The 8,078-nt window shown below is 43.4% G+C and overlaps 1 pseudogene; it reads right to left on the bottom strand.

Moving 5' to 3' along the window:
• Positions 1 to 5,470: 5,470 nt before the first annotated feature.
• LOC114230074 (U2 spliceosomal RNA) lies at positions 5,471 to 5,604 on the bottom strand (annotated as a pseudogene).
• Between the last annotated feature and the right edge of the window lie 2,474 nt (positions 5,605 to 8,078).

Here is an 8,078-nt window from a genome sequence, read left to right as displayed (position 1 = left end):
TGATCTAGAAGTTCTCTCTCCATGCCTTTTTGTCTTTATAATTTGTCTGTTGAAAATCTGGCTCATTTGATGTGTAGAGTTTCCCACAGCCTTCATGTTAGTGCTGCTGAGGGCACACACATGGGTGTAATTCAACCTATTCTTTTGTCCTTAGAATCTCTACTAATTGGCAGCTGGATCCAAAGGATTAAAATATGTTTTTAGTATGTGTGTTTTGCATGTACTAAGACTGAGGTAAACACATCTACACTATAATATATGGCTTTGGTTTATAGTTTGTTTTTTAAATTACCTTGATTTTGATATAATGATGTTTTCTGTGTTCTCTTCAATTTACATCCTGCCAAAAACAAAAATTAACCACTAACTAATTGACTCCTTTATTCAATCAACATATATTTATTAAGATTCTATTAGAGGCTGTTCAAACCTCCAAGAGTAACACAGATTCCATGTTCACACAGATTTTATTTTTAGTTGGGGAGAGGCAGACAACAAACAGGTAAATGAATGAATAAAATATTAGGTGATGATAAGTAGATTAAAAACAAAGCAGGATCAGAACTGTTGAGAGGGAGAGTGGGAAGGGACTACTATTTTATATAAGACTAGTGGTCCAGTGCATGAATTTGTCCACATTGAAAGGAAATTAATTAAAATAAACACTTTAGTATCACTACCTGCCCTTTCTCTATAATAGAAGTGTCAACCAAATTCATGATAGACAATGACATATGGAAACACACACGTGCAATTGGCGTCAGTGCGAGCTTTTATAGTGTCGCACATGTGCGAGTCAACTTAGCCTTTTATAGATATAGAATAAACTTGCTTAATTAGACCTGCTTTCTGATTTAGCTAAACTTTTTCCAGCCCGGTGAAGCACCCCAACTTCTCTTTCAGGTAATTGTCAACAACACAGCAGTAAATATCAACACAAAGCAGATTATTATTGTAGATCACGCAGGGAGAATAAAGGATAAAATATTTAACTGCAACAGTGTTTGACTATATTCTGTGCATCGAGAAAACCTGAAGTCATTTTCAAGGTCCACCATTTCTTTTCAGTCAGGTCAAGTTTCAAAGCTTTCTAAATCTCCGTTTTCTGGCTAATGAAAAGAAAATGGGATTCCACTGATTCTCCTATCTACCTACTCCAGGACTTTGTGAAGATTAAATGAGATGAGGCACAGGAAAACACTTCACAGACATTTGGTTAAAGTATAAAATGTTTCCACCTGTGTTCCTGGAACTCTAAGGAGGCTAGTCGCTAGGGAGAGGAAGCCAAGCATTGCTATGTGATGTCATTACCTGGCACCCACAGCGACCATTGCTGGGCTGGGCTATGGGCTGCATTTTGCACTATGGGGTCTTGGCAGTGTTGGCTGTGATTTTGTGGGCTGTCACTCCAGGGTGGTGGCAGGGCCTGTGTCCCATTTGGGGGAAGCTGAGTGTTTCTTTCTGGGTGCCAGGTACATGGTGCCATTTCTCTGTGTGCGTCATGGCAGCTCCTGCATTGAGCGTCTGCCCCCTGATTGTCAGTGAGCATCATAGCGACCGGTCAGAAGGTGGGAAGGACACTTAGCATATTAGCCTTTTATATAGACTAGTGGCCTGCTGCACGAAATTTGCGCATGGGGGGGGTAAGGGAGGGGAAAGTTCCCTCAGCCCAGCCTGCACCCTCTACAATTGGGGACCACTGGCTTCTAACTGCTCACCTGCCTGCCTGATCGCCCCTAACTCCTCTGCCTGCCAGCCTGATCACCCCTAACTGACCTCCCCTGCCGGCCTAGTTGCCCCTAACTGCCTTTGTCTATCTGCCTGATTGCCCCTAACTGCACTCCCCTTCCATCCTGGTTGCCCCCAACTGCCCACCCCTGCTGGCCTGATCTTGCCCCCAACTGCCCTCCTCTGCTGGCCAATTTGGTTCTGATTAGTTAGTTTCTATGCCAGAGTCAAAAGCTCCACCTCCTAGGCAGCCATTGGTTCTTCACGGCACCCACATTTGGTTCTGATTTGTCAGTTCCTATGCCAGTCAGCGTCAAAAGCTCCACCTCCTAGATAGCCATTGGTTCTTCACAGCACCCACATTTGGTTCAGATTGGTCAGTTCCTATGCCAGTCAGCATCTCTGGGCCTATATCTGGGCCTGATCAGAGAGGTGGAGCTGGACAGCAGCCCCCTGCAGAGGAGGCAGGGAGAGAAATAAAAGTCCAGCTGCTGGCGGAGCTCAGAAAGAAAGAGAGAGAAAAAGAGAGAGGCAAGTACTGATCAACAGCTGCCACTGAGGTTGACTAGCAGGGTCATCTAAGACCATCAGAAAACACAGATATTTATATTACTACTAGAAGCCTGGTGCACGAAATTCGTGCACGGTGCGGGGTTGTCCCTCAGCCAAGCCTGTACCCTCTCCAATCTGGGACTCCTGGAGGGATGTCCGACTGCCCGTTTAGGCCCGATCCTGGTGGGATTGGGCCTAAACGGGCAGTCGGACATCCCTCTCACAATCCAGGACTGCTGGCTCCCAACTGCTTGCCTGCCTGCCTTCCTGATTGCCCCTAACCTCTTCTGCCTACCAGCCTGATCACCCTCTAACCACTCCGCTGCCAGCCTGGTTGATGTTTAACTGCTCCCCTGCCAGCCTGTTTGCCCCCAACTTCCCTCCTCTGCCAGCCTGGTCACCCCTAACTGCCCTCTCCTGCAGGGTTGATCACCTCCAACTGCCCTCCCTTGCAAGCCTGGTCCCTCTGAACTGCCCTCCCTTGCAGGCCGGGTGCCTCCCAACTGCCCTCTCCTGCTGGCCATCTTGTGGTGGCCATCCTGTGTCCACATGGGGGCAAGATCTTTGACCACATGGGGGCAGCTATATTGTGTGTTGCAGTGATGATCAATCTGTATATTACTCTTTTATTAGATAGGATAGAGGCCTGGTGCACGGGTGCGGGCCAGCTGGTTTGCCCTGAAAGGTGTCCCGGATCAGGGTGGGGTTCCCTTGGGGCGTGGGGCGGCCTGAGCGAGGGGCCTGTGGTGGTTTGCAGGCTGGCCACGCCCCCTGGCAACCCAAGGGGAGGCCCTGGTATCTGGAATTTATTTTCCTTCTACAATTGAAACTTTGTAGCCTGGAGCAGAGCCAAGCCTGCTGCTCCCTCCGGGGCGGCAGCCATTTCTGTGGCAGTTAATTCACCTTCTACAATTGAAACTTTGTAGCCTTAAACGGGTGAGCCCGGCCAGGGTGTGTGGAAAGCTTTGCTTCCCCTGTTGCCGCCGGCAACCCTGGCCTGCTCTCTTAAGCTCCATTCTGCTGCCATTTGTTTGAATTTGTTTACCTTCTATAATTGAAACTTTGTAGCTTGAGTGGAGGCTTAGGCCTGCAACGGCTATGGAAAGCTTGGCTTGCTCTGTTACCTGGGAAACCTTGCTCTCTGTGGCTGTAGCCATCTTGGATGGGGTTAATTTGCATACTCACCCTGATTGGCTGGTGGGCGTGGCTTGGCTGGTGGGCATGGCTTATGTAGCGAAGTGATGGTTAATTTGCATATTATCATTTTATTAGAGAGGATTCATAACAGTAGCAAAATTACAGTTATGAAGTAGCAACAAAAATAACTTTATGGTTGGGGGACACCACAACATGAGGAATTGTATTATAGGGTTGTGGCATTAGAAAGGTTGAGAACCACTGCTTTAGAGCTTCTGGGTATCTGGAGAGTAATTACAGGCAGAGCTCTAGGGAGAGGGTTAGATTCGGGGGATGTGACTTGTGCTTAAGAAGAACAGGTTCAGCAATCATTGGGATTGAAAACACACTGATTAAGTCACTGTTGCATATTCCTGCATTCCATATAAATCCCTACATTCCAAATAATTATAGTGCAAGGGAGCATGCAATTGGTGTCACATCATTAAAGATCCTTTAGAATACACCAAATTGTTACCATTTTAAAAAGACTCCAAGAAGGGAATAACAAATAGTTGAACTGAGCCTTGGGAAGAGGTAGGGCTTTGAAGTCGAGGATAGAAGAGGGGCCTCTACATGGAGGAAATGCCACGAAAGCAAAGGTTCAAAAGCAGGAAGACAGAACATATTGTAAGAAAATGGCCAGTGGATCCATATATCCATTTGACAGGACTTGTCAAAGGAGTCATGGACTGAAGAGGCAGGTTGAAGTTAGACTGTGGATGGACTTAAATGCTAGAATAAATAAGTTTATGCTTTAAGAAGGGTAAACATAAGGAAGACATTTGGGCTAATAAATGGCTTGAATACAATAGAATAAGACAGATTTGAGAAAAAAAGAGGTGGTGTTGAAAAGAGGAATTCATAGTATAATATCCAACCTAATGAAGAACCTCAATAAGGCTCAAGGAAATTTAATTTAAAGAGCAGACTGGAGAGACAATGCATTTCAACTGGGACTTCAGTTGATGAAGAACAGGAGGTATGAACCTGTGCTATAATCTCAGTTCTAAGAATTAAACAATTGTACATGGGAGACTAAATCATGATGTAGGTTATATATGCATATATATTATGAGGTAGATTATTTACCTATGCGATATACCCATACATGTATGTGTGTGCATAGTATATATTTGCAAATTCCTTGCTTTTTCTTTCATCTTTCTGGCTTTCTTCTCTTCAGAATACCAGTGCCTTCTTTTTGTCCCTAAATTCCTGAAGCTTCTTAATACTATGATTTAATCTTACACTGGCCTTCTAGATAAGTCTTTGTAGGGTATGAATTTGTCTAGTGCTGCCACCAGACACATTTCAAAACTTACCTGCCCCGATTTCCTTTCTTTTAGAGCTCTGTTTTCCAAAGTGGCAATTATTTATATTGATGTATATACTGATAATACATTTAAATAGGGCTTTTTATGTAACATCTTTTTTTTAATTATTTTTTTAAATATATATTTTATTGATTTTTTTTTTTTTATAGAGAGGAAGAGAGAGGGATAGAGAGTTAGAAACATCAATGAGAGAGAAACACCGATCAGCTGCCTCCTGCACACCCCCTACTGGGGATGTGCCCGCAACCAAGGTACATGCCCTTGACCGGAATCGAACCTGGGACCCTTGAGTCCTCAGGCCGACGCTCTATCCACTGAGCCAAACCGGTTTTGGCTTATGTAACATCTTTGAAACATATGTATTCCTGCTGAGAACACTGCCTAGCATCACTAGAAGTTTCAGGAGCTAATGAAGACAAAGAAAAGACATTCTAAAGCTTTTCTCTCTTTTCAAATCACATAGCATGGGTGCCCATCCATGGTACACGGATTCAGCAGGGAAGCAAATAGCTTGACAGTCCAGAGAGCAGTGCCTGGAGCCACACTGCTTAGACTGTGATTCTACCTCTATCCTTATTAACTGTGATATCGGGCACATATCCTGAGTCTCGATTTCCTCAGTCTGAAAAGTGGAATGATTATGTTAATTGCATCATTTTTCTGTATTGAGGACTACTTAAGGTTAATATATGAAGACATTTAAAACTGAGATTGGCATAGCAAGCATTCAATCAATGTGAGCAGTTTTGGTTATATAAACTGATAAGAACAGATACCACACTTGATCTTAGCCAAAAGGCCGAGAAGCGATTATCCTTTTATTAAGTCTCACTCTTCATTAAAAAACAAACAAAAAAACTAGTGTGCTTTATACCGGAAGCACACTAGGATCCTATGAAAAGCGGCTTTCTAGGTGTGGCCCTCAGTCTCCTAAAATCTGTAATTCACTATGATAGATGCACAGAATTAACTTCAATAGCGATCTTTGATTAAACCACCAATCTACTCCAGCCACTGGGAAGGCCATCAGTGGTTCGCCTAAGGGCAGTTATGGGTGAAAGATCAGTGGACTGCTGCCAAGTTCTGGTTCTGTTATTAACGAAGTGGGCAACAGTGGACCAGACATTTTACCGGCCCTATACTTCAGGCTGTCCATCAGTGAAATGAGAAAGTTGGATAAAACACTTGCTAGAAATCCTTTCAGATCTGCTTCTCTGTGCTTTTATCGTTTTCTTCTTTAGATTAAATGTGGGGGATGCAGGGAAAAAATCTAGCAAAGTGAGTTGTTTGTCGAATGCCTTCCTTCAATGGAAGTAGAAGCACACACATATGTATGCCGTGGACTGTGTTCTCTTTATCACATTCCTTGTTGCAGGAAATTGAAGTTGTTTCCTGTTCTTTCTGTGTTACTGTCAGGTGGCACTGATTGTACAAATTTTGGTACATAGACTTTCTGATCTCTTTGGCTTTTCACTTTAAATTAATGCAAGTTGGCATGAGAGCGGATTACATTTGTCATATTTCTTCTTGTATATATTCCTGGTTTGGAGGAACAACTGTAAGGCAAGAAAAATGCAGAATATTTTTCTGTCCCTCAGGAACAGTACTGAGAGAGCTGTGAGGTAGGACATACACAACGCTTTTATAAATAGGATAAGCATACATGAAACCTAAAACCAATAATAGATAAAAACCAAACTGAGAATTTATCCCAAACATTATCTAAATAACTGCAGGAGGGAACAAATACCACCCCTTCTGTCTCTGATATCACAAAGACTTATGTGCTGCAGGTAATTGAGTCCTCCTAGCATTTATTCCCACCTGAGACATTCATTCAGACCTGGAATTCAACAAATGCTATCTCTACCTAACAGTAGGATGCGTTACATCAGTGTGTGTGGCGGGGCGGGGGTGGGGGGGGGCTCCTCATTTGGAGCTGTTTCTTTAAGAATCTTGATATTAAACTGAAATCATGATGTAGTCATTGACCTTCAGATAAAGAGGGAGTGATTGCCCCCGGCAACTTTTTAAACCACTCCAGCCCTATGTGTTCTGTGTCCTTGCTGGTCTTTTAAGCTCCACTTCAGACTTTAAAGTATCTCATTTTATATAACCCAGAGCTGCTTTTTAGAAAGTTTTTCTTCTTCCTTGGCTGAACTAAAACCCCACGTCACTTTCACTGGTCATAATTTCATACACCAGAACTCAACAAAGCTAGTCAGCTTTTTCTTCCATATGATAGGATCTCATATGTTTGAAGCAGATGGACCTGGAATTCTCGACTTTTCTTGATGCCAACTTTGAGGAATCCTGGTGGGCAGGGTTAAAGAGAGCTTTTGCCATGTGGAGGCAGCTTAGGAGTTGCCGGGACTGACTGGCAGACCCTGAATGACGGATGAATGATTACTCTGACACATGTTTCTGTAAAAGAGAGGGCTAAGGAACTACTTGGCTATCGCCACCAAGTAGCCTCTTTCACCTGCCTCCTTAGGCTTTTATTCTAACAACAGCTTGGACTAAAATTAACTATTAGATATTATCAGCAGGGTAAGCATCCTTGAGAAAACACATGCGTCCTTTAAGCAAGGACATTTTGAAGTGTAAACATAAAAATTCCAGTAAAACACTCAGACTTGTTTGGAAAAGTCAAGGCAGGGGCTGCCGCCTTCGGCAAGGTCCCCTAGAGGCCTCTGACCTTTCAGAGAATCATCCTTACAGACTTGCCAACCAAGTCCTATGCTTCCCCACAAGGAGTTAGCGAGGTGCCCAAACCCAGAATGGGCTGGACACAACAATGAATAGGCCATATCATAAAATGGACAACTCAATTCATAAAAATATCTGTTTGCTTGCTATTTCTTATTGCAGATTCTTTATCTATGTGTTAATTCAGTAATTTTGCCTTCTCCCAGTTTTGGTACAGAGTACTAAAGGAGGGTGATATGTCATTTTAGGGGATAGAACATTACAGAGAGAAGAACAAATGTTAGATGACATTGATTTTGCCATAATTCCCTGGGCACCCCAAGAGGAAAGGGAATATCAGTGGCCACATTGTGGGAGGTTCAGGTCATGTGCCTTTCACCACTTTGAAGTGCTGCTTCTTGTGCCAGTATCTTAGGTTATGAGTTTTCTTCCTTTATACTTAGACAGTATTTTTTCCACAAGGGAGTCTGGGGGAGGTGTACAATATTTGGAGCTAAAAATCTCCATCTGCCCAAAGAATTAGCCAAATAAAACACTTCTGGGTACTCACTATGGCAAGATTTTCAAGCAGGGATG

Source organism: Eptesicus fuscus, chromosome 12 (assembly GCF_027574615.1).
Source record: "Eptesicus fuscus isolate TK198812 chromosome 12, DD_ASM_mEF_20220401, whole genome shotgun sequence".
Taxonomy (NCBI): Eukaryota; Metazoa; Chordata; class Mammalia; order Chiroptera; family Vespertilionidae; genus Eptesicus; species Eptesicus fuscus.
This window is presented reverse-complemented; position numbering and strand designations above follow the sequence as displayed.